Source organism: Aotus nancymaae, unplaced genomic scaffold, assembly GCF_030222135.1.
Source record: "Aotus nancymaae isolate 86718 unplaced genomic scaffold, 86718_ANA_hifiasm-v0.15.2.pri h1tg000003l, whole genome shotgun sequence".
Classification (NCBI taxonomy): Eukaryota; Metazoa; Chordata; class Mammalia; order Primates; family Aotidae; genus Aotus; species Aotus nancymaae.
The window spans coordinates 76677841-76697116 of record NW_026988414.1 but is presented as its reverse complement, the minus strand read 5'-3'; positions in this window follow the sequence as shown (position 1 = coordinate 76697116).

Below are 19276 nucleotides of genomic sequence, written 5' to 3'. Positions count from 1 at the left end.
GGTCTTGTTTGATTCTTTGTTGTGTAATTCTGTACTGTGGAATGCAGGCAAACTAATTAAATGCCAAAAGTGCCCCATGATGGTGACAACCAAAAACACCCATTTTCTCAGTGTCCTGCTTCCACTGAGAAGAACTAACTTGGAACAATCATGATATGTTCCCTTCTGGCTGGACTCATTACTTTTTTTTTTTTTTAACAGTTTTATTTACTTTTGAAAGTTTTATTTATTTTAAGACAGAGGTCTGGTTACTTTGCCTAGGCTGATCTCAAACTCCTGAGCTCAAGGGATTCTCCCACCTCAGCCTCCCGAGTAGCTGGGACTACAGGTATGCACTATCTCAGTCAGCTTTAACAGTTTTATTGAGGTTTAATTCAAATATCATAAAATTGATCTATTGTTAAACCTTTTTATTTTGTGACAATTGTAGATTTACATGTGGTTGTACTAAATAATAAAGATACTTTTCACCTAGCCTTCCCACATGTAGCATAGTACAATATAAAAATGAGGAAATTGACATTGATACAATCATTCTACCTTACTCAGATTTAGCCAGTTCTACATGTACTCCTTTGTAGGGTGTGTGTGTGTGCACGCATGCACGTGTGCATTTAGTTCACGTGTGGCTTTGTGTGACCACCACTATGGTCAAGATGTACATTTCCAACGATCCTTGACGTTTCCCTTTTATGACCGCAGCTGTTTTCCTCCTAAGCTTCCATTTCCTCATCCCCTACACTTTATTTTGAATGTTATGCAAATGGAAGCTTAAGGTATGTTTTCTTATGTAAATTGTGTCAGTGTTTGAATATGGATTATTCCTTTTTTTTTTTTTTTTATAAAGACGGGGTTTCACCATGTTGGTCAGGCTGGTCTTGAACTCCCGACCTCAGGTGATCCGCCCGCCTTGGCCTCCAAAGTGCTTGGATTACAGGCGTGAGCCACTACGCCCGGCCTATTCATTTTTTTTCAAGTTACGTTTGCAGTGAGATTTTAGCACCCCTTTAGATCAGTGTCTTGGTTCATCTCTACTTTTTTTTTTTTTTGAGACAGAGTCTCACTCTGTTACCCAGGTTGGAGTGCAGTGGAGTGATCTCAACTCACTGCAGCTTCCATCTCCTGGGCTCAAGTGATTCTTCCACCTCAGCCCCTGAGTAGCTGGGACCACAGGCACACACCACCACACCCAGATAATTTTGGTACTTTTTGTAGAGACAGGGTTTTCCTATGTTGCCCAGGCTGGTCTCGACTTCCGTGCTCAAGCTGTCTGCCTACCTCAGCATCCCAAAGTGCTGGGCATGAGCCACCGCACCCAGCCCATCGCTACTTTTTAAATTAAATATTTTATTTGAAAAAAAAAATTAAGAATATAGAAGAATTGCAAGATACTTTATATATACTTTAACTAGATTGATTTATTTACTGTTAACATTTTGCCACATTTGCTTTGTCTGTCTGTCTCTCCCTCTCTGCTATTGCAGAAATAAGATCCTTATTATTTCTTATTCTTTTTTTTTCTGAGTCACAGTCTCACTGTGTTGCCCAGTCTGGAGTGCAGTAGGTATTCACAGTAAGGTCAGAGTGCACTATAGCCTCCAACTCCTGGACTCAATCAGTCCTCCTACCTCAGCCTCCAGAGTAGCTGGGACTACAGGTATATGCCACTGCACCTAGCTATTTCTTATTCTAATTTTTTTGTACCATTTCAGAGTAAATTTTAGAGATTATGAACCTTCAGTCCTAAATACTTTATCATGTATCAACTAAAAATGATCAAATTCAGGATATGTAATTGATACAATAAAATCAATTGTATCAATACAATACAATTCATATTTAAATTTTGTCAATTGTCCCAATATTGTCCTTTCTAGAGACTCTTTTCCAATCTAAAATGCTGTCCAGGATAAAGCATTGCATTTAGAGTCATTTCTGTTGAGTCTTCTCTAAAATGCTGTCCAGGATAAAGCATTGCATTTAGATGTCATTTCTGTTGAGTCTTCTCTAATTTGGAACGGTTCCTTTGTATTTCATTTTCTTTTATGGTATTGACATTTTTGAAGAGTATTGGCCCATTGTTTTGTGGAATGTCCTTTAATTTAGGCTGGCCCTGCTATTTCTTCGTGATTAAACTTAATTATGCATTGTTGGTAGGTAGGCTACATAAGCCATGTTGTGTTCTTCTTGGTACATCATATCAGGAGGCATCTGCCTTTACTTAGTTCCTCCTTTTTTATTTTCAGTAACAGAGCCAACTCTTAACCTACAATCAGAGCAGAGTTTTAAGCCGAGATCCATGAGACTCTATTTTTTTTTCTTTTGAGACAGGGTCTTGCTGTCACTGAGGCTAGAGTGCAATGACACAGTCACAGCTGACTACAGCCTTGACTACATGGTCTCAAGTGATCCTCCCATCTCAGCCCTGCAAGTAGCTGGAACTGGAGGCATGTGCCACCACACCTGAGTTTTAAATTTTTTTTGTAGAGACATGGTCTCCCTATGTTGCCCAGACTCGTCTTGAACTCCTGGGCTCAAGTGATCCTCCCGCCTTGGCCTCCCAAAATGCTGGATTACAGGCATGAGCCACTCAGGCTGGAGTGCAATGGTGTGATCTCAGCTCACTGCAACCTCCACCTCCCGAGTTTAAGCGATCCTCCCTCCTCAGCTTCCCGTGTAGCTGGGACTACAGTTGTGTGCTACCACACCCGGCTACTTTTTGTATTTTTAGTAGAGATGGGGGTTTTTCATGTTGCCCAGGCTGGTCTTGAACTCCTGACCTCAAGTGATCTGCCTGCCTCGGCCTCCCAGAGTGCTGGGATTACAGGCATGAGCCGCCACACCTAGCTGCATTGAACGTTTTCTGTTTTTCATACAAAACAGCCCAAAACACAAGCCCACCACTGTATCTGGTACTCAGATGAAGAAGCTGGTATCTGTCTATGCTGGAGGAAAAGCTGGCTATATTGATCTTATTCAAAGATAACTTTGTCATGCAATATATAGAGAACCTAGAGGATTTTCAAGGTCATTTTTATTAAATAGGATTTTTTTTTTTTAATTTTTTAAAATTTTTTTTAAAGACGGGGTTTCACCATGTTGGCCAGGCTGGTCTTGAACTCCTGACCTCAGGTGATCCGCCCGCCTTGGCCTCCAAAGTGCTTGGATTACAGGTGTGAGCCACTGCGCCCAGCCACTAAATAGGATTTTTGCTTCAAGTGCTGACTTTAGAACCTATGCCTGTATAAGATGTGGCTCTGCCATGTAGAGTTTGTGAGATTATTAGAAAGTATGACTCCACTTGGAAAAATAGCTGCTCTGAATAGGTAGAGACCTTTGCAAAGTGTCTCTGAATCCCAGGATGTCTTCCCCTGTAAGGGGTGAGCCCTGGGAGGAAGCTGGGAGCTAATTCTTGAATGCAACAGTGTTCTGATCCCTTTTTGTCAAATGAAGCAACTGAAGCCTGAAAGAAATAATGTATACAGTGGTCTGTTTCCAAGACAAAATGCCTTAAATCGGCTTAGGTTAACAAAGCACATAAGAAACAGGATATTCTAGGCCCCTGCTCGGATAGCCGACGCCTGCTTGTTGTGCACCACCCCCCGCCCCCCACCCCGCCTTAGTTACCCTCACCCAAACAGAAGAAGTTCAGTCTACAATGAAAGTTTATTAGTCTGCAAAATAGCTTGCTTTGTCCGTTCTTAACTGCCTGCCCAGCTACTTAGGTCATAAGTCAAATACTGTTGTTGTTTTTTTTTGAGGCAGAGCTTTGCTCTTGTTGCCCAGGCTGGATTGCAATGGCATGATCTTGGCTCACTACAATCTCTGTCTCCTGAATTCAAGCAATTCTCCTACTTCAGCCTCCCAGGTAGCTGGGATTACAGGTGCCCATCACCCAAGATCGGTTAATTTTTTTTTTTTTTTTTTTTTTTTTGTATTTTTAGTAGAGACGGGGTTTCACCATGTTGACCAGGCTGTTCTCGAACTCCTGGCCTCAAGTGATCTGCCTGCCTTGGCCTCCCAAAGTGCCAGGATTACAAGCGTGAGCCACCGCGCCTGGCCAAATCAAATACTAAAAGAGCCCCTGAGCTAACTAGGATTGCAATGCATAGTGGGCTGCAACAAAATGCAGCAAGACTCCCCCTAAAGGAAACATCTAAAGCTCCTATGCAACGACCAATAGGTGACATCTGGGAAGATTGTGACCCCATGGTACTCAGCCTATGAGGAACCGGGGAGGGACCTGTTCACTAGGGGATAAATTGCTGGTTAAAACTGTGCTGGGTGTGCTTGCCCATCAGACACCCAATCTTGCAAGACCGTCATTAAAAGTCTCACTTTCACTGATCTCCGGGTCTCTGGGTCCATTCTTTGGGTTTGGACGGATGAGTTTGTTTCTCACAAGGCCAAAAGAAAGGAAGCAACTTAGCAGAAAGTGTGATGGAGAAGACAGCAGTTGAGACTCAGCTTGGTAAATTGTCACAATCAGGACACCACCATGATCAGATACCACAACCGCTGCTGCTCGCTGAAGAATCACTCCGTGCCTGCCATTCTACTATTCTATTACTATTCTAGTTCATGCCTCATGCCCTGCTCCTTAATACACACAAAGCTAGTGACCGGACACTGGAATTTCTCAAGGGCCACTGAAAAATCAGCAGACCCAGCGGAAGTATGGCCTCCTCCTCACTTCCACATTCCATGCAAGCCCATCTGATCAGCTGAGCCCAAATCACACCACAAATCCTGCTACAGGGTAATACAGATCTGAGCTTTCCAGCTTCCTCAGTGGAGGAAGGCACACGAGGAGAATGAAATTGATGCTGAGCACCAAATCATCATTATAAACTTGTTTCTGTTGCCATACAGTTAGCCGGAGTAGATTCAGATTCAGGTGTCTACAAATCAACCTGACCTACACAGGTTCTGTCTCTGGTGAGAGTGTCTCTTCTGCCCCCTCCACAAGATGCCTGTTCCATTGTGTGATGGGCTGTCTATGAAGACGTTTTCTTTTATGTTGAGCTGAAACCTGTGCTCACCTGTCCTGGCTTTGCTTTCTGGGACCAAACAGAATGCATCAACTCTTGTTTCCATTTAACTGCCCTTTGGCAATCTGAAGATGGCGATGGTGATGTTCCCCAAACTACTCAGCAGCGCTGAAAGCACTGGTTTCCAAATGAAAAAGTGTTGAGGCAAGCCAAGCACCAATGTAAAGGTGGAGAGAGTTTGCATTGAAGAGATGATGAGGGCAACTATTCATTGTCTTCCACTGAGGGGAGAATACATTCACCTCGTCTTAGCAAAGGTAAAAACCACAGCCGATCCGCAACTCCCAGGCTTCTAAGAAGCTGTAGAAACCAATTAATTCAAAATGCATTATATACAGTGCACTAAATTGGTCACTAGAGGGAGTCTAGATGTAATAGGATCTTTGGCTAGAACCATCATTATGACGGTTTGTATTTGGAGAGCTTTTTCCTTCTCTCTTCCAAAGGGGTGCCAGCACCTTGCCACCACCTGTCTCATTAATGAACACAGTACCTTGGTGAGCAAGGCAGGTGGCCAGTCTCATTATCTCACTTTTTAAAGAAGGGCACCTGGAGGTCAAGTGACTTTTGTTTCACACGATGCTGATTAAAACCTTCTGTAGCTGTTATTTGCAAGTTCATGGGCTCCTTAAAAGCTTTGTCAGTGATTTCAAAAGCCTAATTTCACTTACTGACTGCTTTAACACTCACATTAAGAAGAGGAGTAAAAAATAAACCAAAAAAGAGCAGTTTTATCCTCATTCTGTTTTATGTGTGAATGTCAAAGGATTTGGTTTAAAAAAATTAACTGCCCACTGTGGCAGCATTTATTCATTCACAGTCTTGTTGCTTTCTCACTTTCAGTAAATATTATGGACCAAAACCTTGGCCCCAAGAAATTACACTTACGGACTATAATATTACGAACTATACAAAGACCAAGAGCTTGGCCCTAAGAAATTGCAGCTGGGAAAGGCTGTAGGGGTGGGCTAGAGAAGGATAAAGCCATTTCTGGCTAGGGTGATGTGGAAATGCTTCATAAAGAGGTAGTAAAGGATGGGGGAAGAAACAAAATACGGAGTGGGCATTCATTCCCTACTGTGAGCATCCTGGGCACCTGGTCAAGACGTGCTGGATGCCCAGTCCTTGTTCTGCCCCCTGCTCTACTCCCCAGCCTCTCGCAAATTCTGGTGCAGCCAGAACTATCTTTCCAGCAAATTCCATTTTGGCTTATGCCAGCCTGAGTCTCTGGGCAGTAAACTACTTTCTGGGCAGTACCAATGAGTGAACAAAGTCCTGGAGGAGGGGAAGACCGGGCTTTCTTTGTTGATTGGATGGAGCAGATTTGCAATGGCAAGGTCTGAACCACCAAATCTTCTAGATGGTTCCAAGTACCAAACTCACATTTAAAAGGTGTGCTGCCGCTATGTAAAATGTGACCATTGGACGAAGCTGGGTGGAGGGTACAAAGGACCTCTCTGTATTTGTTTGGCAACTTTCTATGAGTATAATTACAGCAGATCCTCAAGTAATGTAATTCTGTTCAATGTTGTTCAATTTTGTTTCATTAAAATGTTGAGAAAAAAATGGATTCCCGCCTGGTGCCACTGTCTGTATGGAGTTTGCACATTCTTCTGTATCTGCCTGGGTTTTCTCCATATACTCTGGCTTCCTCACATGTCTCAGAGATGTGCACATGAGGTGAATTGGTGTGTCAACGTTGTCTCAGGATGAGTATGGGTGTGCGTGTGGCGGGGGCGGAAGTGCACACACGCTGTGATGAGATGGTGTTCTGTCCAGGGTGGGTTCCCACCTTGCACCCTGAGGGGTCAGGATAGATTCTGGCCACCTGCCACCCTGAACTGGAATAAGCAGGTTGGAAAATGAATGAATGAATAAATACATATTATTTTAAAATAAAAATCTGGCTGGGCGCAGTGGCTCACACCTGTAATCCCAGCACTTTGGGAGGCCAAGGTGGGCAGATCACAAGTTCAGGAGTTTGAGACCAGCCTGGCCAACATAGTGAAACCCCATCTCTACTAATAATGCAAAAAATAGCCAGGCATGGTGGCCGGCACCTGTAATCCCAGCTACTCCGGAGGCTGAGGCAGGAGAATTGCTTGAACTCAGGAGGCGGAGGTTGCAGTGAGCCGAGATCATGCCACTGCATTCCAGCCTGGGTGACAGAGCAAGACTCTGCCTCAGGGAAAAATAAATAAATAAAAAACAAACAAGTAAATAAATAAATAAAAATTCATGAAGTATGTGATGATCATCCAGATGTTCAACCGTATACACTGTAGTACGAAAGCTCTCAGCAAGCTCTCGGATCTGAGATTCTCTTTGAACTTCAACTCCATAGTGATAGGAGGTGCTTCTTACAATGTTTACTTTGCAAACATTTGTTTCTTGATTTTATCTTTTTAAATTTATTATTATTATTATTTTTTTTTTTGAGACGGAGTTTCTCTCGTTACCCAGGCTGGAGTGCAATGGCGCGATCTTGGCTCACCGCAACCTCCGACTCCTGGGTTCAGGCAATTCTCCTGCCTCAGCCTCCTGAGTAGCTGGGATTACAGGCACGCGCCACCATGCCCAGCTAATTTTTTGTATTAGTAGAGACGGGGTTTCACCATGTTGACCAGGATGGTCTTGATCTCTTAACCTCGTGATCCACCCGCCTCGGCCTCCCAAAGTGCTGGGATTACAGGCTTGAGCCACCGCGCCCGGCTATTATGTATTATTTTTATTTATTTATTTTTTTGAAACAGAGTCTCGCTCTGTCACCCAGGCTGGAGTGCAGTGGTGTGATCTCAGCTCACTGCAGCCTCCACCTCCCGGGTTCAAGCAATCCTTGTGCTTCAGCCTCCCAAGTAGCTGGGATTATAGGCATGCTCCACCACACCCGGCTCATTTTTGTATTTTTAGTAGAGACGGGGTTTCACCATGTTGGCCAAGTTGGTCTTGAACTCCTGATCTCAGGTGATCCACCCACGTTGGCCTCTCAAAGTGTTGAGATGACAGGCGTGAGCCATAGCGCCTGGCCTGTTCCTTGATTTAACCCATAATTATGCCAGCTGTCACTCACTGATTCACCAAAAGTGGGGTAATTACCTGCTTGTCTTTATCATTCTTTGTTAAATGCATGTATAGCTCCATTTATTCTGATGTTTAATGTTAGAAGTTTTTTGGGTCTTTATTTGAAAGTTTGGTGATATTTTAATGACCAGAAATATGCCATAAGAACTTAACTCTTATTTATATTAATTAGCCTATAGTGTGGGCATGGTGGCTTATGCTTGTAATCCCAGCACTTGAGGAGGCCAAGGCAGGCGGAGTGCTTGAGACCAGCCTGGGCAATGTGGTGAAATGCTGTCTCTTAAAAAAAAAAAATTAGCTTATAGTAAAATTGGTTTTCTTTATACATTATTTCAGTTAAAGTCATGAGTTACAAAAACCTAACATTAAGTGAGAACTCGCTGTATTTTTAAAAAGTGTTCTGGGGTTGAGGAGAGGCTGAGGCACAAGGATGACTTGAGCCCAAGAGTTCAAGTACAAACTGGACAACATGGGTTGAACCCACCTCCCGGGTTCAAACTGGGCAACCCCCACTCTACTAAAAACAAAAATTTAGCCAGGCATGGTGGTGCCTGGAGACCCAGCTACTTGAGAGGCTGATGTGGAAGGATTGCTTGAGCCCAGGAGTTCGAGGCTGCAGTGAGCCATGATGGTGCCACTGCCCTCCAGCCTAGATGGCAGAGCAAGACACTGTCTCTTAAAAAAAAAAAAAAAAAAAAAAGAGCTGTTTTTCTTTTTCTTTTTTGAGACAGAATATTGCTCTGCCAGCCAGGCTGGAGGACAGTGGCACAATCTTGGCTCACTGCAACCTCCATCTCCCAGGCTCAGGTGATTCTCCTGCCTCAGACTCCCGAGTAGCTGGGATTACAGGCATGTGCCACCACACCCAGCTAATTTTTGTATTTTTAGTAGAGATGGGGTTTCACCATGTTGGCCAGGCTGGTCTCGAACTCCTGACCTCATATAATCCACCTGCCTCGCCCTCCCAAAGTGCTGGGATTACAGGCATGAGCCACTGCACCTGGCCAGTAGTCCTTCCTTCCCTCCTTCCTTCTTTCTTTCCTTCCCTCCTCTCCCCTCTCCTCCTTCCTTCCCTCCTTCCTCCCCTCCCTCCTTCTTTTCCTTCCTTCCTTGCTTCCTTCTCTTTCTCTCTCTCTCTCTTTCTTTCTTTTCAACAGTTTCACTTTTGTGGCCCAGGCTGGAGTGCAGTGGCAAGATCTTGGCTCACTGCAACCTCCACTTCCCAGGTTCAAGCGATTCTCCTGCCTCAGCCTCCCAAGTAGCTGGGATTACGGGGATGTGCCACTGCGCCTGGCTAATTTTGTATTTTCAGTAGAGACAAGGTTTCTCCATATTGGTTAGGCTGGTCTCGAGCTCCTGACCTCAGGTGATCCATCCTCCTTGGCCTCCCAAAGTTCTGGGCTTACAGACATGAGCCACCGCGCCTGGCCAGTCGTTTTCCTTTTAAAGTGCATTGCTGTTAATATGACCAGCAGAGATGGCAGCTAAATCCCCACTGTTATATTTCTGTATGGCTGGGGAAGTTTCCATGTATCAGGGAAAGACAGGAGCCAACACCAGAGGTATAAGATAAGTTAAAACCATGCTGGAGAGCTGGTTGGGTTTGGGGGGCATGTCAGGAAGTGGGGGAAATTCAGAAGCCCAAGGCAAGGACTAAGTTAACTCAGTGTACCAGGGATTTGGAACCAGGGTGGGGGAAGGAAGGGAGGACAGAACAGGGATGGATGTGAGAAACTGCCTCCTGGATCCGGTAGTGCCTGAAGTTTACTCTTTCAAACTGCTAGGGGTGTGATGTGTGGGTGTGTTGGCCCCAACTAAAACGGCCAGGGGAGAGGTGAAGGGACAAAGATAGTGTCTTAGTCCTTTTGAACTGTCATGACAAAATACCATAAATGAGTAGTTTAAACAACAGATTAACAAATGTATTTCTTTTCCTTTCTTTCTTTCTTTTTTTTTGGAGACAGGATCTTGGTCTGTTGCCCAGGCTGGAGTGCAGTGTTGCAGTCTCAGCTCACAGCAACTTCTGCCTCCCTGGTTCAGCATCCTCTCACTTCAGCCTCCTAAGTAGCTAGAATCACAGGACCAAGTCGCCAAGCCTGGCTAATTTGTGTGTGTGTGTGCTTAATAGAGATGAGGTCTTGCTATGGTGCCCAGGCTGGTCTTGAACTCCTCAACTCAAGCATTCTGCCCACCTTGTCCTCCCAAAGTGCTGGGGTTACAGGCATGAGCCACCGTGTCTGGCCAGAAATGTATGTGTCTCAGCTCTGGAGGTTGAGAAGCCCAAGATGAAGACATTCAGTGTCTGGTGAGAGCTCCCCCTCTGGTTCATAGACGGCGCCCTCTCACTGTGTCCTCACATGAATGATGAGGACAAGGCAGCTCCCTGGGACCTCTTTATAAGGGCACTAATCCTAGGTATCCTCATCATTCTCCATGATTTGATCACTTCCCAAAGGCCTCGCCTCCTATATCACCACATTAGTGATTAGGTTTCAACATCAGAATTTGGGGGCAGCAAAAACACTAGCATAGCAGATGGGAAGAGGAATAATCGGCCGGGCGCGGTCTCTCACGCCTGTAATCCAAGCACTTTGGAGGCCAAGGTGGGCGGATCACCTGACATCGGGAGTTCAAGACCAGCCTGACCAACAAACATGGTGAAACCCCGTCTTAAAAAAAAAAAAAAAGGAATAATCGGCTCACTGGTCATGCATGAGACACTGAGCCTGACACAGAGGCCACGTGTGGATTTCATTTAATTCTCACCTCAGCCCTTCCTGGCAGGCGGTTATCATCTTCCTCCACGGATGGAGAAAAGAAAGTGACTTGTCTTAGACTGCACGGCTAGTAGGTAGCAGAGGCATGATGAAAGCGCAGGTCTGTCGGCTACAAGCCAGCTCCCCGGCCACTGGGCACTGCTCCACCCCAACCTGCACCTCCGGCCCCCTTCTGAATTCTAGGAGCACAGACTATTTCCCCTCAAGATACTAAAAAGGCCTCACATTACCTCATCTACCCCCCATCCTGTTTCATTTTGTTTTGTTTTTTATCTGTACCTGTTTGATTTACAACACAAAAGCAAGAAGCCACTCAAATATCCACAAACAGATGAACATACAGTGACATTTCACAGCAGAGTGTATTTCTCAGCAACCTAAGAAGAATGAACCACTCATATGTCTACATTGATAATATCAAAACAAGCATGATGCAGGAGGGCACCCAGGGATTGTAAGAGGAAACACTTTATTACATCAGTCCAAAAATTCCAGAAAATGGAAAGTACTCTCTGGTACAGCAAAGTAAATCAATGGTTATCTGGAAGGCAGAGAGAAAGACGTCATGAACAGGCTTCAGGTAAATGTAAAGGTGATAGATAAGTTCGTTATTCTGACTCTGATGGTTTCATGGGATTATATGAAATACAAGACTTACACTACAGCTTAAATATGCATAGATTATCTGATGTCATTTATACCTTGTTTTTTTTTGTTTTTGTTTTTGTTTTTAGATAAGGTCTCACTCTGTCACCCAGGCTGGAGTGCAGTGGCGCAATCTCGGCTCACTGCAACCTCTGCCTCCCGGTCTCAAGTGATCCTTCCCATCTCATCATCTCAAGTAGCTGGGACTGCAGGCACATGCCACCAAGCCTGGCTAATCCCATCCTGTTTCAAGTGACATTGCCCCTGCGCCACACTCCTGGCCACAGCGGATTGAATCCGGGTGGTCGCTGCACCTGAGGGCCAGCAGGCCACAGCTGGCTACCACTGATGCAATTGCTGGACCCACTGGCATAGCTGTTACTAATTTTGATGAATCTTGCCAAATTGCTTTCCACAGAGGTTGCACCGCTGGATACGCCCACTTCCCTACATCCTTTGATAACCATCTGTTATCAGGATTCTTTTTCTTTTCTTTTTTTTTTTGAGACAAGTTCTCACTCTGTCACCCAGGCTGGAATGCAATCAGAGATCACTGTAGCCTCGACCGCCTGGGCTCAGGTGATCCTCCTGCCTCAGCTTCCCAAGTAGCTGGGAAAACAGGCTCACACCACCCCTGCCTGGCTAAATTTTTTATTTTTTGTTTTTTGTAGAGAAGGGGTCTTACTATGTTACCCAGGCAAGTCTCAAACTCCTGGCCTCAAGTGATCCTCCCGCCTTGGCCCCACTAAGTGTTGGGATTATAGGTGTCAGCTACTGTGCCTGGCTAGGATTTTATTTTTTAAAGAGGGTCTGGCTATGCTGCCCAGGCTGGCCTCAAACTCCTGGGCTCCCGCAGTCTTCCCACCTCAGCCTCTCAAGTAGCTGGACCTACAGGCATGAACCACAATGCCCAGCTTGTTGTCAGGATTGTTTCTCTTTAAAATTCTCAGGGTAATGTTTTGAAGATCAGCTTTATCAAGGTATAATTTCATATGATACCCAGGGTAGTTTTGATTTGCATTTTTCCTGTTTAAGGAGTGAAGGGGCCAGGCACAGTGACTCATGCCTGTAAACCCAGCACTTTGGGAGGCCAAGGCAGGCAGATCACAAGGTCAAGAGATTGAGACCATCCCGGCCAACATGGTGAAACCCCGTCTCTACTAAAAATACGTCTCTACTAAAAGTGGGCGTCTGTAGTCCCAGCTACTCGGGAGGCTGAGGCAGGAGAACTGCTTGAACCCAGGAGGTGGAGGTTGCAGTGAGCCAAGATCGTGCCATTGCACTCCAGCCTAGCAGCAGAGCAAGTCTCTGTCTCAAAAAAAAAAAAAAAAGTAAGGCTCCACATCGTTTCATAAGCTTAAATAATGGGAAGATTTCACCGTCCCTCGAGGAGAAATACTGTCCTGCTTGGTACCTTACCTTAGCACACATTTTTGTGCCAGGCAGTAACACACCCCGTTTATCTTAAATCCTCAGGTACAGTCGTTTGGGTCTTCACTGGTTTTAATCCCAAGGCTGTATGATCTTCATGTACATCGTCCTGTCTGATGAGATGACGATGATGATTTCCATTCTAAGAACGAGGAAGCAGAGGGGACACAAGCCAGAGGCAATGCTGGGTTTCAGTCCCGGTTGGCTTGAGGCCACAGTGCATAATCTTCTCACTCTCTCACTCCAGCTTGAATTGGAATCAGACCACCAAGACTCGCACCTCAGCTTGGCCATCAGTTGCTGTGAGACACTGAGAAAATCCCTTCCCTTTTCTGGTCTCTGTGTGAAGCGTGTATGGACTTGCTGACTTCCATGAGCTGGGTGGGAGAACAGGGCAGGAACTAATCCAGGACTGTGAAACTCAGTCTCCTTGTTCATCAGAGTAGGTGAGTAGTGAAGCAAAGGGCAAAGCTCCTGCTCCCCAAAATGCAGGCAGCGACCACTCAGTCCTGAGTTCCGGGGAAGGGTGGGAGATGGCGACAAGATCATATTTCAAGCGTTTATCCAACATATGCAGAGCAGGCCAGCCTCAGCAAGAGGCTTTCCTTGCCCCAGGAAAAAATTACAAAGGCAGGTGGAAGTAGTTACGTTCGTTGAGAGAAACGGCACGGGAACTTGCTCAGAGGCCCTGAAAGATGACGAGAATGAAAACCAGATTTCACGGGGTTGAGGGAGCAAAGTTGAGCTCCCATTTAGTTTCAGAAACACAAGGCACGCATTTTAAAGGAAGGGGAAATGTGGCATAGACAATCACATGGCTTATGCAAGGTCACACACGTTTTAACACCTGAACACAGGTCTGTTGATTCCCAGGGTGACATTCACCATCTCCCCGCCCCTTGCCCATCAGCCAAGCTTTACCCACTTACCCATGTGCGGGGACACAGCAGAAGGCTTACACTGCTGGAGAGGAGCAGCAGGAGTTAAGTCTTGATGATGCTAATAGGATACATCTGCTGGGCTTCCTCATTTAATTCAACTGTTGTATTTGCACACTGATGATGCTGTTGAATACTTTGCCTTTGGATGTTTGGTTAAAATGTGTTTTGCTCCACAATTTGCTGGAATCTGCAGGGACAGAACTATATTCTCTAAAGGGATACATGAAAAATTCCAAAGGTGTGGTTTGTCCTGGGAACACATGGGAATTTTTACCCACAGTTTATAAAACATCTCCATCCTTTTAAGACCCTCTCAACTGTCATAGTACATGAACTATATTTCCTTAGGGAAGCTCAGAGAAGCTCACCTCTCTCAAAGGTGGCAGTCCATGCTGACCACAGTTCTGGCTGCATTCTCTCATTGGGCTGGGTGGGTGAGCTGGGCGAGGGCAAGCCTGGTGGCGCTGAGAAATGAGGGAGGCACTGGTGAGGAAAGGCCAGTCTATACATTGCTGACTATTGTCCCAGCTGTCTTTTGTCATTACTGTTCATGCCCTAGATTGCCAGTGCCTGGAAGAAAGGATTCAGGTTTTGACTGTAGCTCTGCACCAGGATGAAAAGCTTGAGCACCAAGGCTCCGAAGTTCACATAAACTGGGTTTGAGTCCCAGCTCTGCTTACCAGATGTTGGCTTTGGGCAAGTTACTCTGCTTCTTTGAGTCCCAGTTTATTCATTATCAAAGTATGAACGATCAATCACAACACATGCATTATAGGGCTGTCAAGAGGATTAAATGAGAGAATGTGTGCAACTGATTTGGACTCCGGAAAGAATAGCAAGGCGCTATTATTTTACGTACCATTATAAAAAGAAACATTGTCATTTGAACTATTGCATAAGCTTTTCTTATGTAAAAAAGATGGATACTATCTTTCTGTAGGTAAGAAAGATACATATCTCTGGGCGCAGTGGCTCACGCCCATAATCCCAGCACTTTGGGAGGCCGAGGCGGGTGGATCATGAGGTCAAGAGATCGAGACCATCCTGGTCAACATGGTGAAACCCCGTCTCTATTTAAAAAAAATAAAAATAAAAATAAAGAAAGATATATATCAAAAAGCTCTGACCTGGTTGGGCTCAGTGGCTTACGCTTTTAATCGCAACAGTTTGGGAGGCTGAGGCAGGTGGATCACGAGGTCAGGAGATCAAGAACATTCTGGCCAACATGGTGAAACCCCATCTCTACTAAAACTACAAAAATTAGCTGGGTGCAGTGGTAGGTGCCTGTAATTCCAGCTACTCGGGAGGCTGAGGCAGGAGAATTGCTTCAACAAGGGAGTCGAAGGTTGCAGTGAGCCGAGATCACACCACCGCACTCCAGCCTGGGTGACAGAGTGAGACTTCATCTCAAAAAGCAAAAAAGAGAAAAAACGTTACAAGTTGATATTTAATAATATCACTTTTATACATACGTAAAAGGGAAAATGTAAACAGAATAAATTCACCTCAGAAGGGTGCAACTTTTTTGAATCAGTTTAAATTAAAAAACATTTTTTTCTTTCTCTGTACTTCAATGCATGCAAATTTATGGGCACTTTTCTGAGAAACCTGTGGCCAGTGGTGCCTTTGCCCAAGTTTTGCTTGGGCTGCTGGGCTCGTTCTACCCACTCAGCCTGGCAGGTGGCACTCAGCTCACACTACCAGCCTGGATGCCACACCTCCAAGAGAGATGGAGTCAAGCGTGGAGCGGTGAGGGGTGTGTGAGCGAGCTGGGCAAGCATGGGGTCCAGTCACAGTGCAGTCAGACACAAGCTGCCATGGGGTAGACAGCTCCAGGTGCTGGCATAAGTCCCAGCTGTCTGCAAGGCTGCAGCTGGACCAGGTGCACTGCAAGCAGCTTCCCGAGCTGGCACCAGGAAATGTGGCAGCACCTGGAAACTTGGAGACGCCAGGAACCACAGGGCCCCAAAGAGGGAGTCACAGCCTTGGCTCAGGGAGCTCCCAGGTCTGGACTCCCCAGAGGGTCACAGCTCTTTGCCTGCAACGTGGGAAGCAAGGGGCATGTTTCAGCCCTGTTTGCGTTATGGCAGCTCTTTCAGCCTCACCATTGTGTGGGTCCTGAGTTCTTGTCCTGCAGTCCTACATTCTTGTCCTGCAACCAAGAAGAATGATGTAGTCAGACAAGTGGAGGGTGAGCAAGATGAAGGGGCACTTTATTGAGCAAGATAACAACTCAGAGAAGACCCTGCTATGTAGCCAGGGTGTCCAGAGGGGTGTTCCGCCCCTAGCAGAGAGGACAGCTCCTCTCTGCAGCTGGTCATCCCCTCTGCAGCTCTCAGCTGAGAGGGTAACTCCTCTCTCCAGCTGGTAGTCCAATCACCCCTGTGTCCTCTGCTCTGCTCTGGCTGAGCCTGGGGTTTTTATGGGCCTCAGAGGGGAGGAAGTGAGCACCACAGATGGGCTGAAAAGACACCCCAAGTACCCACTCTGGTCTGTGGGATTGACAGCCCAGCCCCCAACCTTCAGACCCTCCCAGGCCTGAAAGTGGAGCCTCACTGGGGCCCTGCCCCCCTCCACCCAAGAGCCCATCTGCTTGTGCCAAGTGGCACCTGCAGGCCAGCACTGAGCCACCCTCAGCCCCTTCATTGTCCAAAGTCCAGAGAGGACCAAGGCGGCAGGCCTCAAGTATGCGCACACCTGCCGGGGCTCAGCCCCAACCCCACCCTGGGATTGGAGCAGGTACCAGCAGTGGGGAGAGGCCAGGCAGTGGAAGGAAGCATTTCCCAGCCTGCAAGGGCAGTGCGGGGCCTCCCCAGGCCCCCAAGAGCACACAGAGGCCTGGGTCCACAAATCTGACTTGGGCAGCAGCAGCTGCACCTGGGAGGGCTGGGCTGCTGCCTGCTCCCGGTCCTGCGGGCTCTGTGGAGCCTGCAGCCCCAGCGGCCTCCCCTCACAGCCTGGAGGACCCTCCCCCACATCCTCGCTGGGCCCCTGGGAGCATCCAGGGCAGAGATGACATGGCCACAAACTCCTCCACGTTGCCCCGGAGCTCAGGGGCGGCCCGGCCAACAAGAGTGTCAGGCTCAGTTGTCACCCTGATGCAAGGCAGACCCCAGGGACTCAGCACTCCTCCCACTTCCAGCCCCGGGCCCCTAAACTGGGGCCTCAGCTCCGTGCTCCCTGCCCAGCCCCTGCATCCTTGCTCAAGCACAGCACTGCCTGGGCCCAGCTCCCTCTCCCGGCCCCTCTCGCCAGAAGGCGCCGCTCTCCCACTACCGAGTGACCTGGCCTGGCCCCATCGCCCATCAGGGCAGTGGGCTGCAGTGGTGGTGGGGGTTGGGGGGGGCCGACCGCTTCCTCCCAGTACCCTCCCTGCAGTGTCCGGCACAATGGCTGCTCCGAAGGACCCCTGCTACCATCAGCATCGCCCTCCAAGCCACCAACAGTGTGTAAGTGATGCACCTTTTCTTTTTTTTTCTTATTTTTTTTTTAGAGATAGGGTTTCACCATATTGATCAGGCTGGTCTCGAACTCCTGACCTCAGGTGATCCACCCACCTCAGCCTCCCGAAGTGCTGGGATTACAGGCATGAGCCACCACGCCCGGCCGTGATGCACCATTTCTTATAAGGGCTCTTTCCTATTGTCTCCAGGCTTTCCTCACACATCACCCAGCCTCCCCAAGGTTTATATATGTGTGACAGCAGTATCTGATGGCCACATGCTAACCATGACTGCAAGACGCATCCTGCGTTCAGAGATGCCAAAATGTGAAAGTGTCAAAGTGGTTTTTATTTATTTATTTATGAGACTGAGTCTTGCTCTGTCACCCAGGCTGGAGTGCAGTGGCACGATCTCTGCTCACCGCAACCTCCGCCTCCCAGGTTCAAGCCATTCTCCTGCCTCAGCCTCCTGTGTAGCTGGGATTACAGGCGCGCACCGCCACGCCCAGCTGATCTTTGTATTTTTAGTAGAGGCAGGGTTTCGCCATGTTGGCCAGGCTGGTCTCCAACTCCTGACCTCAAGTGATCCTCCCGCCTCGACCTCCCAAAGTGCTGGGATTACCAGCATGAGCCAGCACGCCTGGCCCAAAGTGTGCGTTTTAGAACAATAAAACATTATATTACTGCTGCGTTACAATGTAGTGAGACATTGGTAATAACAATAATTAAAACTTTTTTTTTTCGGAGAGAGAATCTTGCTCTGTCCCCCAGTCACTGCAACCTCCACCTCCTGGGTTCAAGTGATTCTCGTGCCTTGGCCTCCCGAGCAGCTGAGATTATAGGCACGCACCGCCACACCCAGCTACTTTTTGTATTTTTGATAGAGACGGAATTTTGCCGTGTTGGCCAGGTTGGTCTTGAACTCCTGGCCTCAAGTGATCTGCCCACCTTGGCTTCCCAAAGTGCTGGGATTACAGGCATGAGCTACCATGTCCGGCCTAATTAAAGCTTTGAAGTCTGTGAGTGCTTACTTCAAAAATTACAGTATTCATTTCTACTGTTCTTCACAGCCAAGTTGTGACTACTATTATTACTATTCCATTTACATAACATTATCTAAGTGCCATTTACAGACATAAATGCATTCCATAAATTATTAACACATTTAATTCTCACAACAATCATATTTGGTAGATATAATTATTATACTCACTTTACAGATGAGGAAGCTGAGGCAGAGAGGTGAAGTAACTTAGCTTAGATCACCCAGCTCGTTTGTTTCCAGACTCTTGTTCTTTTTTTATTTTTCTTCTTATTTTTTTCAGATGGAGTCTCACTCTGTTGCCCAGGCTGAGTGCAGTCTCTCCGCCCCCCAGGTTCAAGCCATTCTCCTGCCTCAACCTCCTGAGTAGCTGGGATTACAGGCGCCTGCCACTGCACCCAGCTAATTTTTGTTCTTATTAGAGATGGGGTTTCAACATCTTGGCCAGGCTGGTCTTGAACTTCTGACCTTGTGATCCGCCTGCCTCAGCCTCCCAAAGTGCTGGGATTACAGGTGTGAGCCACTGCGCCCGGCCTTTTGTTTTTGTTTTTGTTTTTTGAGACAGAGTTTCACTCTCCGCCCCAGGCTGGAGAGCAATGGTGCAGTCTCGGCTCACTGCAACCTCCGCCTCCCGGGTTCAAGCGATTCTCCTGCCTCAGTCTCCTGAGTAGCTGGGATTATGGGTATGCTCTACCAAGCCTGGCTGATGTTGTATTTTTAGTAGAGACAGGGTTTCTCCATGTTGGTCAGGCTGGTCTCCAACTCCCGACCTCAGGTGATCCGCCTGCCTCAGCCTACCGAAGTGCTGGGATTACAGGCGTGAGCCACCATGCCCAGCCTGAGAGTCTTTTTCTTAACTACTGCAG